Genomic DNA, 21,229 nt, shown 5'->3' on the forward strand with positions numbered 1-21,229 from the left:
AATTAATTACCTCATATAGTAAAAACTACTATTAATATTCCAGATTCTCCCCCCACCCCCATTGTCAAGAAATACATTTGAATGGTAGAGGGACAGATATAGAAAATCAGGCTTAATGAGTTAACTAGAAACATAGCTAGGTAAAATAAAGACAGTTTGTTTTAGTAACAGAATGAATATATTATCTGTCTACTTTTGGGGTTATAAGATTTGGGGTCGTTTGAAAATATATATATATATACTATATATATTTCAGAGAGAAAATTAGAAGGAGTGAGAGGTAGGAACATCAATGATGAAATGATGAGACAGAGTAATTGATTGGCTGACTGACTCCCACATGCCACATATTGTGTATAGAACCTGCAACCTGGCCATGTGCCCTGAACAGGCATTGAACCATGTCCTGCTGGTTCATAGGTTGATGCTCAACCACTGAGCCACCATGGTTGTGCAAGATTTGGTTTTAAAGTAAATTCTTCTACTCTCCTGATAGGAATATGAAGGAGTCTTGTTACTGGTATTGAACTTCCCTAAAAAGAAATGTTTAACTCTTTTCAGGGAATGACAAGGATATAGTAATAGCTAAATATGTAAGTATATTCAATCAAGTGGCTTTGTCATTTGGGAATTTTCTCAGTCTATTTTTTAGATATTATTCTAGTTTGTTTGCCACTCATATCAAATATTCAACTAAAATAGTAACTAAAAACTGTAAAAATATTTATGGAGGTGTAGGAGATGGCTGTGAGAGAATGCTAAATAATCAAGCAACATATTTTATCATATACATTCTGAATATTTCATTTAAGACAATAAAAATTGATTGTGCAGATTTTGTGAATAATTGTTGAGAGCAATTTCTACTGTCCAGTCTATCGTATTAAAAATACCCTCACCTTAGCTGGTTTGGATCAGTGGATAGAGTGTCAGCCTGCGGACTGAGGGGTCCCGGTTCAATTCTGGTCAAGGGCACATGCCCAGGTTGCAGGCTCGATCCCTAGTAAGGGGCAGCCAATCAATGATTCTTTCTCATCATTGATGTTTCTATTCCTTTCTTTCCCTTTCCCTTCTTCTATGACATCAATAAAAATATTTAGAAAAAATATCCTCTCTACTTTGCCTCACCCACATCCTCCTCACACATGCTTTTAAAATTAATGTAAAGATAGAATCAGTACTGACACTCTATCTGCAGCTCTGCATGTGTATCTGTGTATGTCTGTGTCTTTGTGTATGTGTATAAATGATTTGGGAGAGCATGAACCAAGTACCCATTTATTACTGTTTATTGGTTTGTTTCTTTTACTGTAACAATTTTTTTTTCTTTTATGATAGCAGGGATTTTTACCACAAAATATAAAAAACCAGCACTGAAGTTCATAGCTATATTATTTAGGAGATATGCTTGCCTTTTGTCCAATACAACTACCCACACACATTGTTAGAGAGCAAATAAAAGTAATACTATCTAGGGCATCCAGACAGAAGACTGCTTTATTCCCTAGAATCTTTCCAAAGAACAGTTAAGGGTCTGTCTGAAATTATATTATACACAATCTCTGGTGAGGTTTATCACCTATATGAGATTTGCTTCTGAGTTAAGCCTTGGGATATAAGGTTTCTGGGAAAACAAAGAAGAAAGTCTGAACAGAAAGAAAAAAAAAAAGATAGTCCAGCTGCCATTAACATAATACAATAATAATCCACAATTATTTTCGCATTGCTTCCAACTCTGGTAGCCTCAGATTTCTAAAAAAATAATTTTGAAGGTCATTAAACAAAAACATGGTCCCTCTGGGCATTTTGAAAGGAAAGGAAAATGAAAATTAAGCTGCTTCATTTTCACATAGGGGTGGTGAGGGCAGACAAATGAGCCCACACACTCATTTTAAAGATAAATGGCATTGTTTTCTAATGTCATTTTGCAGGGAAAGTTCACATGCAATTAGCTCTAACCAGTTTTCATTTTCACTGCATACTGCTTTTTCCCCCCAGGAAGTAAATCTAAAGCATATATGGAAATTAGAAAATAACTCATGATGAAGAATAACCTATAATCTTTACATGTTCTTTGGGATAAATATAGATAGTTATAAGTACATTCCAAGTTTCCATCTAGCCTTATAAAGGGTTATTTGTAGTCAAAAGAGGGGTTTTTTGTTTGTTTGTTTGTTTCTTAAATGTGGCATAGAAAAATGTAATCTTCAGGTTAACTCCACCATTTCTCAGACAATGTTGTATAATTGAAAAGGCAAATTGACTTTAGAGAAAGACAACTCAAGTTCAAAATCTGGGGGTCCTCCAAGTTCTGTGATCTTGACCACAATTGCTTAACTTCTTTATGTTTCTTACATTGCATGTGGGGATAGTATACACTACTGTGTGAGTAACCAGAATCTAGAGGCTTGCAGGGTCTATTCATTATACTTTTGGTCACCCACGATCTAGTATGTTTTCCATCCTTAAACTTTCCCAATCCTGAGTGACATCTCTTCCAAACCTCCAGCTCTGCTTGTGAAAATTAGTACTAAAGAACTAATTAAATAAAAAGAAATCTTTATTAATTGGTTAACCATTTCCTAGAAACATAATACTTTAACTCACTGAAAATGTGTAGTTCCTAAGAGGCCACTCTAACACTTATCATAGCAGATGGGACAAAATTTAGAGGAACTATATTTTATTCAAAAGAGCTTTATAGATTACCATCTTGTCCTCCACCAACCTTTCCTTCACAAAGTTACCTCATTGGCTATCCTACCCACATACATGTGGGTTCCTATATTGAATCTTAGAAATCTTCCAAGTCTTTATTCCATTATTTGTAGCCTCTCTTCCTTAAACTGCTGGCTGCTAGTCTTAATACTGTCACTGTTTCTTTCCTGCCCCAAATTGTCTCATCACCTCTATTAGACACACAACATTGAAGTTCCTCATTACCCCCAGACCTATATAATTCAATTCTGACTGCTTATTAGGCAAATAAGTTTGAAAGATATTGTTCAAGTGCCAAGGACAAATTGCCAAAGCCTCAAATGTGAGCAGATCCTTAATATTGTCTTCAGTGTATTCATTCCTTTATTATTTAATGGCCCTACAAACATTAAAAAAAAAGTCATAAACTTGAAAATTTTGCCAAGGGCCAGTCTTGCCTTAGATGCCTAAGTTCAACAAACACCTCCACTTCACTGCCTGGTTTGCGCCTCATACAGTAGTTTGTTTTAGGACATCCACAATCAGTCAAGATAAAGTCAGCCCTTAAAGCCCAGCTTCTTTCCCTTCCTCCCATCCTTCCTAAGTGGCAAATGTCACTTGTCAGGAATTAGTGGTTTGGGAGCCCAGAATGTTTAACAGAAACATCTATTAACAAAGCCTCTTAACGTAACATGTTCCCAGCCATATTTGGATCTTGGAGTTTCCACCTTAAAATATTCATCACTGTATTCACAGTCCACTTCCAATATACCGTGTTTCCCCGAAAATAAGACATCCTCCGAAAATAAGACCTAGCGCATGGAAAGATAAGACATCCCCTGAAAATAAGACCTAGCGCAACTTTGGGAGAAAAAAATTAATATAAGACACTGTCTTATTTTCAGAGAAACAGGGTATCATCATCATATCCACAGGTGATTTTCTTTTTTAATTTATCTTTATTGTTGAAAGTATTACAGATGTCCCCCTTTGCCTCCATTGACCCCTTTACCCCGTTCCTGACCCCTCCCCAGGCCTTCATTACATTATTGTCTATGCCTTTGGGTTATGCATATATACATAGAAGTTGCTTGGTTAATATCTTTCCAGCACCCAACTCTCTTCTTCCATCTGAGATTCATCAGTCTGTCGTATGCTTTCATATCTCTAGATCTATTTTGTTTGTCAGTTTATTTTGTTCATTATATTCCACATACAAGTGAGAGCATGTGATACTTGTCTTTCTCTCACTTGCTTATTTCTTTTAGCATTATAGTCTCCAGGTCCCTCCATGCTAGCTCAAAGGGTAAGAGGTTCTTTAACAGTTGCATAGGATTACATTATGTAAATGTATCACAGTTTAGTGGTTTTTTGTTTGTTTGTTTGTTTGTTTGTTTGTTTTCCCTACATTCATCTACTGATGGGCACTTGGGTTTTTCCCAAGTGTTTTTCAATCAGTTTCTTTTGTTGGTCATGGATACTTCAGTGCTATTTAGGTCACATGACTCATTTCTCATGGCAAGAATATGAGGAAGATAATTTAAATATTTATTCTGATACTAAAGTTCTGGCATAAAGCAGCTGTGCAAACATAAGTCAATGATATATTGTCTAGTCTTCAAAGCATCCTTTTTCAAATGCCTAAAACCCCTCAGACCAAAATTTTCTCCTGTCTTCTGAAGCCTGAAGTACTATAGAGAGCATCTAAGCATTTGCCTAAGCATCTGTAGGGATCCTAAATTTCCTCAACTTAAAGATGAAAAAGATATAGCACAATTGCTAATTGGATATAAAATTCGCCCTACTCAAAATGTAGGGGATAGCCCACTCTAGAAAGCCATTGCCCTCCAGCTCTGTTTCTTCAACTTTCTATCTTCACAGTTCTAATTTTGGTATTGGTACCCCACAGTAATTTTTAAAAATTAATATAAATTTTATATTATATAAAATATAATATATATAAATATAATATATAAATTTTATAAAATTAATATAATATTAATATAAATATAAATTAATATAAAATTAATATAAATGTGAATTAATGTAAAATTTAAAAAAATTAATACAACCTCACGCAAAAGACTTATTTACCTCTGTTAATTTAATGTAGGATATTTGTATGACTTTTAACAAAAATTTTAAAGGCATACAAAAAGGCAAAAAATACCATTTGAAGAGAGAGAGAAAGCATCAGAACCACACTTAGATGTGGCAGAGATTTTGAAATTACCAGTCTGGCCATTTAAAATTAATATCATTAATATGTTAATGGTACTGAAATAATGGACAATATGTAAGGACATACGTGACAAGAAAACTTAGAAGGAATCAAAAGGGAAATTTTGGAAATAAAAACACTATATTATAAATAAATAATGAATTTTAAAGGCACATTAATAGATTGGATGTGGCTGAAGAAAGAATCAGTGAGTTTGCAAGTGTGTCAATAGAAACCTCCTAAACTGAAAATCAAAGAGAAAAAAGAATGGGGAAAACAAAACAGAATATCAAAAACTGTGAAAGAAGTACAAAAGAGGTAACATAAGTGGAAGAGGAATACCAGAAGAAGACAGGGAGAAAGGAACAGAAGACATACTTGAAGTAATTCTAGTTCTGAACATCCAAGATTACAGCAGACAGGGCATGAACAGAGAAGTCTGGTGTGCAGATAGGTTTCTACATGCATCTAAGCTGTTTAGAACAATATATGAAAGTCAGGCAGGCAAAATATACTGAAAATAGGGAAGCACCCAGATGTGAAAAAACATGGAATAGACAAAAAAAAAAAAGTAAACATTTTTACTCTTTTTGAGAATAGCACTGAATAGGCTCATACCAGATACTAAAATTCTAAAATTCCAACCCAAGATATCTGCACATTGTCAGAGTTCAAAGGCCAGAACTGCCCATGAAAAACCGATCTTTCATAAGTTATAAGAATTAAATTAAATAGTAAATGAACGTGCTTGGCACAGGGTAAGGCCCAGTAAACAATAAAAATAGGCTATTCACTCAATCATTTTATGGAATTATTGGAATGTTAAAATAGAATCATCCTACAATCAGATGTGCATTTCTAAAAGATCTTTTGAGTGGATAAGAAGAAGGCAGTTAGGTTGTAGAAAGAGACATTGCTCAAGAGTCTATTTGCTTTTTTTAAAATTCCTTTATTAATTAAGGTATTACATATGTGTCTTTACTCCCCCATTACCCCCCCCAATCCTCCCCACTCTCAACCTGCTGTTGTCTGTGTCCATTGGTTAGGCTTACATGCATACATACAAGTCCTTTGGTTGATCTGTTCCCCTTGCCCCCACCCTCCCCTACCTTCCCTCTGAGGTTTGATGGTCTGATTGATGTTTCTTTGTCTCTGGATCTGTTTTTGTTCATCACTTTATGTTGTTCATTATATTCCATAAATGAGTGAAATCATGTGATATGTATCTTTCTCTGACTGGCTTATTTCACTTGGCATAATGCTCTCCAGTACCAACCTTGCTGTTGCAAATGTTAAGAACTCCTTTTTTTTTTTTTACCATAGTATAGTATCCCATTGAGTAGATGTACCACAGTTTTAAAATCCACTCATCTGCTGATAGGCACTTAGGCTGTTTCCAAATCTTAGCTATTGTAAATTGTGCTAAGATTTGGAAACAGCCTAAGTGCCTATGAACATAGGGGTGCATATATCCTTTCTGATTGGTGTTTCAAATTTCTTAGGATATATTCCTAGGAGTGGGATTACTGGGTCAAATGGGAGTTCCATTTTCAGTTTTTTGAGGAAACTCCATACTGTTCTCCCACAGTGGCTACACCAGTCTGCATTCCCACCAGCAATGCAAGAAGATTCCTTTTTCTCCTCATTCTCACCAGCCCTTGTGATTTTTGTTAATTTAAATTCTTTATTATTTAAAGTATTATATAAGTCTCCCTTTTCCCTCATTGACCTTTCCCTAGCCACACTCTCCCCAGGACATGCCCTCAACCCCTCAATCTGTGTCAATTGGTTATGCTCATATTCATGCATACAAGTGTTTGGTTGATTTCTCTCACATCTTCCCTCATAGGTTTGACAGTCTATTTGATACTTCTAGGACTCTGGTTCTATTTTTGTTCATCAGCTATGTTGTTCATTATATTCCACAAATGAGTGAGATCCTGTGATATTTGTCTTTCTCTGACTGGCTTATTTACTTAGCACAATGCTCTCCAGTTCCATCCATGCTGTTGTAAATGGTAAGAATCCCTTCTTTTTTTAAAGCAGCATAGTATTCCATTGTGTAGATATACTGGTACCACAGGTGGTTTTTTTGTTTGTTTGTTTGTTTGTTTTGTGTGTGTGTGTGTGTGTGTGTGTGTGTGTGTATTTTATTTTTTTGTTTTATTTTGTTTTAAATGCAAAATCTGGAGTTTAATTCAAATCATAACAGGGATACAGTAAAGAAACAAAAAATACTTTTCTGATAATCAGTTTCTGAGACTGAAAGCATCTCCAAAACTTTGGAGGTCCAGCTTATTCCTAATAGATATCAACCATCACAAAACATTTCAATTTTTGAACTATTCACACTTTATATCAGAAAAAAGAACAAAGTTCCTCAGACATCCTCCCTCTTTTGTCTAAGATGTATTTGCAGACAGGTTCTTTTCATAGTTCAAAAGAAAAACAAACAGCCTTCTTTCTTAGCCAATTGGCCTGTTACTCTCACCCTGGGTTATGATCTCAATAAATGATTAAGGGCACCAAATCCAACCAGAAATTCCCAGGACATCAGAGGTGACTTGTCTTTCTATGAGGGGACAGAGGAATTAGTCTTTCTAAGAGGGATTGAGTCACTCTCCTGGGATTACTGTGCCAATTATTAGTCAGGGGAATGGCTAGAGAGCAGGAGAAATAACAGAGCCAAGGGTAAGGGGGGAAAAGGAGGCTTTTATGAACAAGGCAGAATGGTCCAGCTTTACCACCCACCCTTGTTAAATGCCAAGCATGTGCACCTAAAAGTAGAAGGGGAAGGAAAGAGTTTATAAGGAACTGTAAGAGACAAAGGATGGTGACATTGAACAGAAGACTCATATACAGACATTTCTCACCTTCCTAATACTGGAAGATGTGATTAAAAAGTTGCTGTTCAGAATTTACTGAAAACATATCTAAAAATAGGTCTGTAGTCATATTAAAAAAATAAAATGTCATTCCTCAGATGAGTGACAGATATTCAGATATTACCAGATAACAACACTTGAGGTATATTTGATATATATTTGAAACATAGCCTGGCAAAGAAAAAGGAAGGGGAGAGAAAATAAAAGGGGGGAGGAGAGAATGAATTCAGAGTACAAGGGAAAAGCAAGAAAATGAGGAGGAACACATTTTTTGTTTGTTTTAATATATTTTATTGATTTTTCACAGAGAGGAAAGGAGAGAGATAGAGAGCTAGAAACGTCCATGAGAGAGAAACATCGACCAGCTGCCTCTTGCCCACCCCCTACCGGGGATGTGCCCGCAACCAATGTACATGCCCTTGACCAGAAACGAACCTGGGACCTTTCAGTCCGCAGACCGACACTACCGCTGAGCCAAACCAGTTTCGGCAGGAACACATTTTGAAGCCCATACTTATCTATCTCAGCAGCCAAATAAAGCAGGCCATTAAAGGAAAAACATTTAGTTTTTCTAAGAGCATTCTGGAAGTCATCTTTAAACTAAAACTATAAAAAAATGCAGTCTGCAATAATATTACAATGCTCAATGGATTAAAAAACAATGACAACTGAGACTAGTTACTCCAATGGGCCACTGCTCTTCCAAAATCATGCTTAAGTACTATGATCAGACCTTATTCTAAGTGCTCTATCTCTGAAATACTTTGGATGCCCAGAGTACAATAGGACTGCAAGCAACATGATGCAAGCAGGGAGGAATAGAAGAGGAGGAAAGAACAGCTGGTTACTGACGACCCCTTCTCATGTAGAGAGTTTAAAAATGTTTGCAGAAATGTGCTAAGTAAATGAATGGAAAGAAAAACTATTATACCAAAGATAGAAGACATTCCTCCCAGAGATGGAGGAGAAGCAGACCTCAGAACAGTGTCACAGGTAGTTCTACCAGAGTTGTACAACCTGTGTTGGCCCCAGGGACAAACAACCTAAGAGACAAGAGAGAGCAGCTCTTTTCATTTATTTCCCTCTGTCTTTGAAGACCCCAAACCAGACTCTTGTAGCACTGAACCATGGGTGGAAGACAGGGAGGAAACACAGGAAGAACATGAACAATGCTGAACCCAGCAAACCTCTGTAACACTTCCCCAAACTTTCTTGGTAGCTGGCAATTGTGGCAGGTTGTATCTTTTTGGGGATTTTTTTTTAATTGGAGGGAGGGAGGGGGTGTATCTCAGTACAAAAATGACCAAGGAAGCCAGAATTCAACTGTTTTTCTTTGTGGGCTGCTTACTTCTACAGAAATATGCCATGGGCCTTCAATCTAATCTGTCTAAGTGGGAAGAGGGACAGGAAACAGAAAGAAGAAACAGTCAGAGGAAGCTCATCTTAACATCATTTGGCACCCAGAGGAAGAGAAGGGGCACTGCAATGGGGACTGCTGGTACTGCTTCTGTGTTTTAATTGTTGATCTTATTGGTAAGGTATCAGGATTGCTGCTGTTTTTCTGAACCTTGCAAAACAGTTAGATGTCCATCTCAAACTGAGCTTCATCCCCAACTACATGCTTTCTGTCAAGATTGTACAGATTGCTCAAATTGTTTACTTCTATTTTGGAGTCTTCGATTAAGGTGCCAGGGATGGTGACTCCCAGGATATTGGGCAGATGGCCAGGTGGGATTGAGCCATGGGAGAATTTTGATCATCCAACAGAACCTTTCAATCATAAATGATTTGGGTTTCTCTAGGTATGGTGAAGAGTGTCCCCCCAGGCGTGGGTACCACAGTTTTTAATCCACTTATCTGCTAATATTTTTTAATCCACTTAGGCTATTTCCAAATCTTATCTATGGTGAATTGTGCTGTTATGAACATAGGGATACATATATCCTTTCTGATTGGTGTTTCTAGTTTCTTGGATATATTCTTAGAAGTAGGGTTACTGGGACAATGAGAAGTTCCATTTTTCACTTTTTGAGGAAATCCATACTGTTCTCCACAATGGCCATATCAATCTGCATTCCCATAGCAGTGCAAAAGGATTCCTTTTTCTCCACATCCTACCCTGCAGTTGTTCTTTGTTGATTTGTTAATGATAGCCATTATGACCTCATTGTTGTTTTGATTTGCATCTCTCAGATGATTAGTGACTTTGAGCATGTTTTCATGTTGCATGGCCTTCTGTATGTCTTCTTTTCAAAAGTGTCTATTTAGGCCCTTTGCCCATTTTTTGATTGGATTGTTTATCTTCTTTTTGTTAACTTGGAGATTAATTCTTATTGGAGATAACATTGGCAAATATGTGATCCCATGAAATGGGCTTTCTTTTTTTGTTCATGGTTTCTTTCACTGTGCAGAGACAAAATGTTTTGGTCTAATCCCATTTATTTATTTATTTATTTTCTCCTTAGTTTCCATTGCCCTAGGATCTGTATCAGTAAAGATATTGTTACAATATATGTCTTCTATTTTGCTTTCTATGGTTTCTTTTAGAAATTTTATAGTTTCTTAACTTACTTTTATGTTCTTTATCCATTTTGAGTTTATTTTGTGTATGGTGTAAGTTGGTGGTCTACTTTATTTATTTTAATATATCTGACCAATTTCCCCAAGACCATTTATAGAAGAAACTGTTTTGACTCCATTGTATGCTCTCGCATCTTTTGTTAAATATAAATTGAGCATAATCACCTGGGTTGATCTCATGGTTCACCGTTCTGTTCCATTGGTCTATCTGTCTTTTCTTGTGCCAGAACCAGACAGTTTTGAGAATAGTATCTTTGCGGAATATCTTGATATCTGGTATTGTGATCCTTCTAACTTTGTTCTTCTTTCTCATGATTGCTGCAGCTATTCGGTGTCTTTTTACAACACAGATGAATTTTTGGAGAATGTGTTCTAGGATTTTGAAGTATGCCATTGGTATGTTAATTGGGATTGCATTGAATATATAGATTGCTTTAGTTAGTATGGACATTTAAATGATGATTCTTCCAATCCATGAATAAGGTATATTCTTCCATTTGTTTTTATGTCTTCCTCTATCACTTTTTTTTTCAGTGTCCTGTAATTTTCTGAATATAGGTCCTTTACCTCATTGGTCAAATTTATTTTGAAGTATCTTATTTTTTTGTTGTAGTTGCAATGGTAAATAAGATATATTTAGTTTCTCTTTCTGGAAGTCCATTATTGGTGTATAAAAAAAAAAACATATTTCTAGGTGTTAATTTTGCATCCTGTTATGTTACCATATTTATTTATTAGTTCCAGTAGTATTTTTTTAATTCTTTTTTTTCTTTTATTAAGGTATTATATGTGTATATATCTTACCATTGCATCCCTCCACCCCACTCCCATACATGCCCTAACCCCCCAATGTTTTACATCCATTGGTTAGTCTTGTATGCATGCATTCAAGTCCTTCAGTTGATCTCTTATCTCCCCCACCTCTCCCTAAGCTTCCAGCTGTGATTTGACAATCTGTTTGATGCTTTACTGCCTCTGTATCTATCTTTTTGTTCATCAGATTATAATGTTCTTTATTATCCATAGATGAGTGAGGTCATGTGATGTTTCTCTTTCATTGTCTGGCTTATTTCACTGAGCATGATGTTCTCCAATTCCATCCAGGTTGCTGCAAATGATGAGAATTCCTTCTTTTTTATGGCCGCATAATATTCCATTGTATAGATGCACCATAGTTTTTTGATCCAATCATCTGCTTATGGGCACCTAGGCTGTTTCCAAATCCTAGCTATTGTAGATTGTGCTGCTATGAACAGAGGGGTGCATATATCCCTTCTGATTGGTGTTTCTAGTTTCTTGGGATATATTCCTAGGAGTGGGATCACTGGGTCAAATGGGAGTTCCATTTTCAGTTTTTTGAGGAAGCTCCATACTGTTCTCCACAGTGGTTGCACCAGTCTGCATTTCCACCGGCAGTGCATGAGGGTTCCTTTTTCTCCGCAACCTCACCAACACTTGTCATTTGTTGATTTGTTGATGTTAGTCATTCTGACAGGTGTGAGATGGTACCGCATTGTTGTTTTGATTTGCATCTCTAGAATAATTAGTGACTTTGAACATGTTTTCATGTGCCTTTTGGCCTTCCTTCTGTCTTCTTTTGAAAATATTCTATTTAAGTCCATTGCCCATTTTTTAATTGGGTCATTTATCTTCTTTTTATTTAGTTGTATAAGCTGTCTGTAGATGTTGGAGATTAAACCTTTATCAGTGTTAACATCTGCAAATATATTCTCCCGTACAATGAGCTTTCTTGTTGTTTTGCTGTGCAAAAGCTTTTTATTTTGATGTAGTCCCATTTGTTTACTTTCTCTTTAGCTTCCATTGCGCTAACTGCAGTATAAGTGAAGAAGTTCTTTTGGCATATGTCTGAGATTTCTCTGCCTGTGAAATTCTCTAGTATTTTTATGATTTCTGGGTCTTGTTTTCTTATCCAATCTGTTACCCTATGTCTTTTGATTGGAGCATTTAATCCATTTACATTTAAAGTTATTATTGATAGGTACTTATTTGAAGCCATTTTAATTCTATACCCCTGTATTCCTTCTTTGCTTCCTATTTCTTTATTTTTACAATAGACCCTTTAGCATTTCTTGCATTGCTGGTTTGGTGGAGATAAATTCCTATAGTCGTTTTTTGTATGTGAAGCTCCTGATTGCACCTTCAATTTTGATTGGTAGCCTTGCTGGGTACAGTATTCTTGGATTCAGACCTTTCCTTTGCATGACTTTGTATATTTCATCCCATTCCCTTCTGGCCTGCTGAGTTTCTGTTGAGAAATCAGTTGTTAGTCTGATGGGGGTTCCTTTATATGTAACTTTCCATTTCTCTCTGGCCGCTTTTAAGATTCTTACTTTGTTGTTGGTGATTGCAAATTTAATTATAATGTGCCTTGGCGTCAGTCTTCTGGGATTCATTTTGCTTGGGACTCTGCGAGCATCTTGGATTTGTGTGGGTTTTTTCTTCTCTATCTCAGGAAAGTTTTCTGTCATTATTTCTTGAAATACGTTTTCCATGTCTTCCTCAGTTTCCTTTCCTTCTGGAACCCCTATTATTCTAATATTGTTTTGTTTTGTATTGTCCCAAAGTTCCAGTAGGCTCTCCTCCTGCTTTTTAATTTTTATTTTTTTTTAGAAGCTGCTCTAATTAGGTATTTTTTTCCCCATCTTGTCTTCTAGCTCACTGATGCAGTCCTCTGCTTCTTTTAGTCTGCTCTTGATGCTTTCTATTGAGTTCTTCATAGTAGCAATGTCATTTTTCATTTCTTGGTGCATCTTCATTTCCTCTTGGTTCCTCTTCATTTCTTCTTGGGTCTTACTCATATTGTCAAATTTGTCTTCCATTCTTTTTAGCCATCTTATGATCATTACTCTGAATTCTTTCTCTGGTAGGTTGCTTGCCTCTAACTCGTTTACTTCATTTTCTGGTGATGCCTGGTTTTCTTTCATTAGTGGGCTGTTTCTTTGTCTCTCTATGGTCTGTCTTTTCAGGATGTCTGGTTATGTAGATCTGTCTCTCCTGAGTTGATTTAAAGGGACAAAATTCAACACAACCAGGTATAACACACAATGCACTGAGCAGAAATGTATTTGTGATATTAATACCCTCCTATAAAGGTGACCACTAGGGAAACGTAAATCAGGGGATAGGAGAGAAAGAAGAAGAGTAAAAAGAGAAGAGGGAGGAGTGTCAAAATGAAATTGGGAAACAGAGAGAAGAAAAAATAGGGAGAGAGAGAGAGAGAGAGAGAGAGAGAAAGAATGAGTCTAAGAGATAAAAGGGGAATAAACTATATATATGGGGAGAGAATTTCAATCGAACAACCACTAACCCCAGCAAATGCTGGCAGCAGTAACTGGAGAATAATACAATCTACAACATCCACTAATATCCAGCAAAGGAAGGGAAAACAGAAGTAAAAAAAAAAAATCAAATAAGAAAATACCAAGCAACAGCAACAATGGAAAGAATAAGCAAAATACTCTCACTAAAAAGCGTAAAAATACAATATAATTAGCATTCCCACAAACAGCATCAAAAGGACAGAGAGGCCGAAACCGGTTTGTCTTAGTGGTAGAGCATTGGTCTGCAGAATGAAAGGTTCCAGGTTCGATTCCATCAGGGGCATGTACTTTGGTTGCAGGCACATTCCTGGTAGGGGGTGTGCAGGAGGCAGCTGGTTGATGTTTCTCTCATCAACGTTTCTAGTTCACTATCTCTCTCCCTTCCTCTCTTTAAAAAATCAATAAAATATATATATTTTTAAAAAGGACAGAGAGAAAAGCAATTTTTTTTTTTTGCTAGTTAATACAGCTCAGAGAGGGGTGTGTATGCACTTGGCACAGGGGATTGGAAATTAGATATATAAGTAGGGTAGAAATTTTAGCAGGGGGGAGACAGAAAGAGTAAGGAAAATCTAAAGCAGGAAAGGGTTAATATAAACAGGATAGCAAAAGGGGGAAGGTTAGATAGAGAGTGATGGTGTAAAGGTCGTGTTGAGATAGGGTTAAACAATGTTAAAGGAGAAATGAAAATAAAATTAAGAACACTAATTTCAATGTAAAATAAAGATAAAATAAAATGGCACTTAAAATTGTTTTAAATAGCAGTAGTAATAATGCTGATTGAACCTAAAAATGTAATAATAATAATTAAAAAGTTAAAATCAAGTGAGGAAAAAATTCATTTCTTAAGTAATAGATGCAAAAAATGAAAATAAAATAAAAAATAAAAAAATTTAGCAAAAAAGTGTGCAGTTGTGAAGGCCATTCACTTCTTCTGTTATTCTGTTTGGCACACCTGTTTCTCAGTCCAGACAGTATTGCAGTTCCCTGCGTTCTGCTGCACCTCAGTGTTGTAGACTAGTCCTTGATTTTAAGATGGCGATTCCTTAGTTTCTTGGTTTTTTATTAAATAAAACTAGTAATAAACACAGTCAATTTGTACTTTAGCCCCTAGGTGGCAGTGTTTCTGGATTGATGTCCCCTTCTTTTTGGCTTCTTCAGCCTTCTTTTCCTATGGTACTCAATACCAATTTTGCCTGGGAGCTGAATCCTGGATGATTTCTCCCTGCTCTGCTTCTCAGCTTCCAGAGAAGCTGTTTCCCCCTGTCTTATTTCAGGTCCAGCCAATCTGGGTGGTCTCTCTTTTGTAATCAGAAGCAAAGGGTTGGGGTTGCAGGGGAACCAGCCTAGGTGCGCGATGGGCCTGTCTGCGTGCACTTACAAACAGACTGACTACCTTTCCAACTCCTATGTTCTCCTTCCATGTCAGATCAGAATGGGTTGCTCCCTAGAAAACCCCACTATTAGCAACTTTGAGGACCCCGTCCACTCTCTCGAATCACGCCAGACCCAACAGCGGGGTCTTTTGTGGACACAGATTTCCGTGGTCCCAGCGCTCGCTTTTATTTCTAGGGCTGCAGCTTTTGCTGTTGGAACACAGACACCCCACGTTATCCCCGGCAAAATCCAACCTTTCTGTGGAATCCTTGTGTCCGCACAGGTCGGGGCCCCCACAGTTGTGGGGTTTTTTTTCAGGTCTCAGATCAGATCCCCAGTTGCAGCTCTGATGTGGTTGTGAGAGGCAGCATGTACAAGTGTTTACCTTGCCACCATCTTCGTTACACATCTCGAGAGGGACTCATTAGTTTCTATTTGTTTCAATATGCTCTCTGTTCCCTTATTCCTCACTGTTTCTTCTGGTATGCCTATTATTCTAATATTGCTTTTTCTGATGGAGTCAGCTAGTTCTCATAGAGCTCTTCCATTTTTTAAAAAATCTAGATTCTATCTTTGATATCCCTAATTCTTTCTTCCATCTGGTCAGTTCTACTTCTTATGCTCAGTAACTCATTACTGATATCCTTAATTAAATGCTTCATCTTTAGGATTTCTGTTTGCTTCTTTTTTAGCCTCAATCTATTTGTTACTCATTTTGTTTATTAATTTGTTTTCTGAATAAATTGTCTGTTTTTTCTTGCATCTCATTGAATATTTTTAGAACTGCAATCTTGAATTCTCTGTAATTGTATCAAATATTCCATGTGTTCCGGTTTGCTTTCTGGAGATTTTTTCATTTTGGTTCTAAATGGCTTCTCTATCTTGGTTAGTCATGGAATTTGATGGGCTCCCTTCTCTCTTTAGATACCTATGTATACCAGTATGTTGTCACTTCTGTAGCAGGTGTTTTTGAAGAGGCCTTTCTGCAATTTTCCAGTGGATGGTGATGAATCTTAAGTATTTTTAGCTCTTTGAAATCCCAAAGCTGGCCTGAGTGGTTGCTGTTAGTTTAGCCCTGATTCTGAGTAGTGCAGTTTGTTTTATCCTCTGGATACAGGCAACCTCAGACCTTCCTGGGTTCCCTCTCCACACATCCCAACTAGAGATTTGAAGATAATATGCAATGCAACTCAACACCAAGGAGATGAGTTTAGGGAGTCTAAATGGAAGCAGGGCTCTGTGGCTCTGTTTCTTTGTTTGGAACACTGACCACTCAACAGCCAACAATCACAACAGAACCCCTACTCTATGTCCTTGTCCAGGCCTCTCAGCAGCCGCAGTTCATGCTGCTCACTTATAAAGGATTGTCTAGCAAAAATCTCTACACCTTGCTTCTGAAGAACATGCCCACAACAGCCGGATTCTTTCCCTCTCCAGGCTGAGCCAGCTGCCACCTCTAGGCTGCAGGGCTACATCTGCAGCCTAGAGGTGGCAGTTTGAGTTATCTTCCCTTGTCAGCTGTTTGTTCCTATTTACCCAACTTTAGATGCTTCAATGTGTGAATCTCTTAGGTGTGTATTTTGTTCAGCAGGGAATTCTTTATTGAGTCATATCTGATCAACTTGTAATTTCAGGTGGAAACTAAGGGAAACTTTCACATTGCCATTCCTCTGAAGTCACTTCCTATGCTATCTACAGTTCAAAAGAGAGGTATGACTACAGTCTTTTACTTGATCCAAATTCTGTTTACTTCAAGTAGGAGCTGCTCTTTATTTTTTTAAATATATATTTAATTAATTTTTTTACAGAAAAAAAAAGGGAGAAGGAAGAGAGTTAGAAACATCGATGAGAGAGAAACATCAATCAGCTGCATCCTCCATGTCCCCTACTGGGGATGTGTCCACAACCAAAGTACATTCCCTTGACCGAAATCGAACCTGGGACCCTTCAGTCTGCAGGCCAACACTCTATCCATTGAGCCAAACAGGTTAGGGCAGGAGCTGCTCTTTAGATGTCTTAATTGATATATCTCCTTCCTAGAGTGTTGAGGAAAAGTTCTTATATGTCCACCTCCATGAGAACAAGGAAATATGTGTATTTTGGTTACTTTACTATTTTCAGTTCTTAGTGTGGCTCAGAGCATATGGTAAGTACCCAATAAATGTGTTGAATAAATGAAGAGTTAAATAAATTAATGCTTAAATTTTAACTGAAATATCGCTTAATGCCCCAATCCATCCATATAATCATGACAAACATATGAAATTAAGATAGTTGGGGCAAGAAAATGGAAAATTCAAACTGGTAGCCTTGACCGCATTAACATTAGGCTTTTATTAACCAAGGTAACTAATCACATAGATTAGTATTTTACCCCAAAGTATCCATTCATATTTTCATTGCTGATGTTTTATTAAAGTTAGATTATTCTTTTGTTTAGAAATGGGATAAAGGGATTCAATACTCCTATGACAAGCATTCTCAGTGAATAATGAGGTTGTTCTAGTTCTTCTTAGTTCAACAAAGAAAATAATCTGTAGTTCTTTTCAAAAAATTTTATAAAAACGCTAACATTATTGTATACTAGTATTCTGTCCTAATGTCTAAGCCTCATTCATAGAGTATCATGAGGAAGTGCTAAAAGCATATTCCCTTGCCTCATTTCATTTTGCTAACTGATAGAGTTCAGATAAAGGGGTTACAGAGTCTTTACACATATTTTTTACATTCTTAGGACAACCAGGATAGTCTGAGTCATTTTATGAACATAATCTAGTGCAACGTGATGTTACCCTATCCAACTGTAATTATGTGTAGGCACAAAAGGATAGACCTTAAAGGCTTATTATAACATATTTCAGACAGGGTAGGAAACCACGACAGAACATAAGAGTGATACAAAATGATTAAAGACTAAGCAAAAAGCAGAACGAATGAAAAATAAACCAGTTTAAATATTACAAATACTTGAAAAGATGACTTGGAAAAGGATCATGTGAAATACATGCTTTTCACAGTTAAAACACTGGAGATAATGCATTAAACATTTTTAACTTTGGATGTATACCAAAATAAACTCTGAACAAGTGTGTCCTCTTTCTATAAAACAAAATTACATCATATTCAGCCTGACAGGCAATGCACAACTGCAAAATAAGCAGGGCATATTATAGAAATATTAACTAAAAATAAATATTTTCCTAACACATCCATACGTTTTTTTCAAAGATTTTCTTGAAACTTGGGTTAGAATTTGAGTTCACAACCTATCTAGGAGCTTCAGGGACTTTAAATTTAAATTTGGAGTCTGGTATATTATCCTGATCCATTGGTGTGGTAGAGTGACAAAGAGGATGAGCCCGCTAGCTAAACTGCAAGTCAAAAACTGTGGTGTGACTTTTGTTAAGTCATTTGATTACTCTGAGTCTCTAGTCACTTCTATAAAATGGAGATAATAAATCCTGTCTCATATAGTAGTATTAGAGATGGAGTTAATCCAACTAAAGCACTTAAAACAGAGCCTGGAATATAGTAAGTACTCAATAAATATGGTAGCTGTTATTATTATTATTATTATTATTAATCAATTCTAAAATGTTGTAGAAATATTAAATGACATTATATAGGCATAGCTGGAATATCCAATTGCTTCACCATTGTTGGTACATTTCTAAGAAATATTTAGGGTAAGCTTTGTCAATGAATAAATTGCTATAGCATACAATGGCAATAATGATATCTATAGATGTGAAAAAAGGATAAGAAAGAATTTAGCAAAAATATAATATAAGAAGAGGAAATAGTAGAATGGATATTGTAAGAAAAGAATGATGTCCTAAATTTTACTTCTAGATGCTAACTTTTGAGATAGCCAAACTCCCTTCTTCAAGGATAAAATTGAGACAAACATCTTATTCTATCTTTTGGTGGGATCCTCTGCACCAGTGCTGCATCCTAGAGAAATCCCTGTGATCAAGGTTCGGTGTATACCCAGGCCCATTTCAGGAAAGAGACTCTGAAGTCACACATCCTTAAATATAAACCAGATTTTGTTAGCTGAGTAACTTTAGACAAGTTTATATATCCCTCTGGGCCTCATTTTTTTCTCTATTAAATGAGAATAATACTACATATAGTTGCATTGAGATATAAATGAGATAATATAGTGACGAAGTTTAGCACAGTGAATTGCACATGCAGGTATTTGATGGTATAAAGAGTCCAACAAAATTATGAATATTCTATATTTATGCATAAAGAATTTCATGCTATTTTAATTAATTTATTTATTTTTAAATATACTTTTTATTGTTGATAATAATATAGGATATTTCCCCTCTCCCTCCTTCCACCCATCTTCCTAACCCTTAATCACCTCCCATGTCTTCATTACCCTATTTTCCATGTCCATGGGCTATGCCTATCTCTACTAATAAAAGCCTAGGTGGTCGTCATGCCCTCACACTGTTATGCAGTCACACCATCACAATCCATCATGAGGATGGGTGGGGTTTGAAGCTGTGTGTGTGCCACAGGGGCAGGTCCCAGCAGTTGCTCCAAGTGGCTTCCACCAGGGTTCCTGCAGCCCTTCACGTGCTATATAGGCAGGACCTCCTGCTCCAGCCTATATCTTTTGGGTAATCCATAGAGGAGCCCCGGATGAGTGGGTGGGGCCTACTTCTTTGGGATGATCAATTGTGGGGCTCCAACACTGGAGAGGACACAAGCCAGGCTGGGCGACCCACCCCCCTGAGTGCACAAATTTTGTGCACCAGGCCACTAATAAGTATATAAGTTCTTTGGTTTATCTCTTCTTGTGTCCTGCCCCCAAACTCCACATCAAAGTATGTCCATCTGTTCCATGCCTCCCTGCTTTGGGTCTTATTTTGCTGGTCAATTCATTCTGCTCGTTAAATTCCACGAATAAGTGAGGTCATGTTATATGTGCCTCTCTCAGATTGGCTTACTTCACTTAGCATAATATACATAGTTCTTTTACCTGTGAGAATCATATCTTCCTTAAAAAATAAAACAACAGGGAGGACAATTCTCATAGAGGCTTGAGGTTCCAGTTCAGGACATGTTCTTGGTATCTATTGTTGAGTTCTCCAGGTATCAACTGAAAAGGCTTCCAAATGTAAAACAACTGGCAGCTTTAGGAGTAAGGATTTAGGCTTCCCTGGGAACTAAGGATCTGTCAGATCCTATAAAAACAACCTATTACACATTTTGTGTGTATTTTGTTTCAACAATGTGCAGAGCACCTGTGTAGAAAACCTCCTTGGTCATCATATTAAAAACTCAACCACTGTGACTCAGAGCTTATAGAGGTTGCTCAGTCCTGTTATAAGAATTCAGGGCCTTTGGATAGCAGTCAAACTATCATATCTTAAATGTTGTAAGGTTATTTCTTTACTTCTTCCACTAGATCCATTTTCAGCCCTTGTCTGCCCTACTTTATCACCAGGGAAGCTGAATACTACCGTGTTTCCCCGAAAATAAAACATCCTCCAAAATTAAGACCTACTTACAGGTTTCCTTCTGAGTGAAATATAAGGCATCCCCCCGAAAATAAGGCCCCCTAGGCTCTGTCTCAGAATGAAAATTAATTTACCATAAACTGGTCGCTAGGGCCGCCCTGACTGGCGTCTAGCAACCAGTGATGTTTCGTAGAGTCCTGATGTCACTGCTGTGTGGAGGCGGAGTGGAGGTCAGAGTGAGCCGTGAGCAAGGGGTGGGAGTGCGGAGGAGACTTTCACAGATGCGTGTAGAAGAACAGGAGGATTAGAGCAGATGGGATGCAGCGAAGGTGGTGAGTGCTGGTCTGTCTTTGGTGACACTAACTGATGCTTGCGGCCACCCTCATGATGACTGAAGGTTCTCAGTCAGTGGCAGACCCTGCTCCAGCCCAGATCCAGGCCCCAGCATGCTCAGTGACAGTACCTAGGCAGGTCCCAGAGGGTAAATGTCTGATAAAGGAGTAGGGGGGATGTCTGGTGAAGGTGTTCAGTGGCACAGGGGTGGGGGGAGGGGGATCACTTAAAATGACACAGGAGGATCAGAGGGGACAATCAAAATGACACAGGAGGATCAAAAGGGGTTACTAAAATGGTAATCCCCTCTCTGAT

The 21,229-nt window shown here is 37.2% G+C and overlaps 1 protein-coding gene across 1 annotated transcript in view; it reads right to left on the bottom strand.

Moving 5' to 3' along the window:
• The window catches only part of IL1RAPL2 (interleukin 1 receptor accessory protein like 2), a gene marked incomplete at its 3' end in the record, with an annotated part of 1,526,880 nt that overhangs the window by 683,407 nt on the left and 822,244 nt on the right, over positions 1–21,229 (bottom strand). The gene's annotated exons all lie outside the window — the stretch shown is intronic.

This window comes from Pipistrellus hanaki (assembly GCF_964339955.1).
Source record: "Pipistrellus hanaki genome assembly, chromosome: X".
Classification (NCBI taxonomy): Eukaryota; Metazoa; Chordata; class Mammalia; order Chiroptera; family Vespertilionidae; genus Pipistrellus; species Pipistrellus hanaki.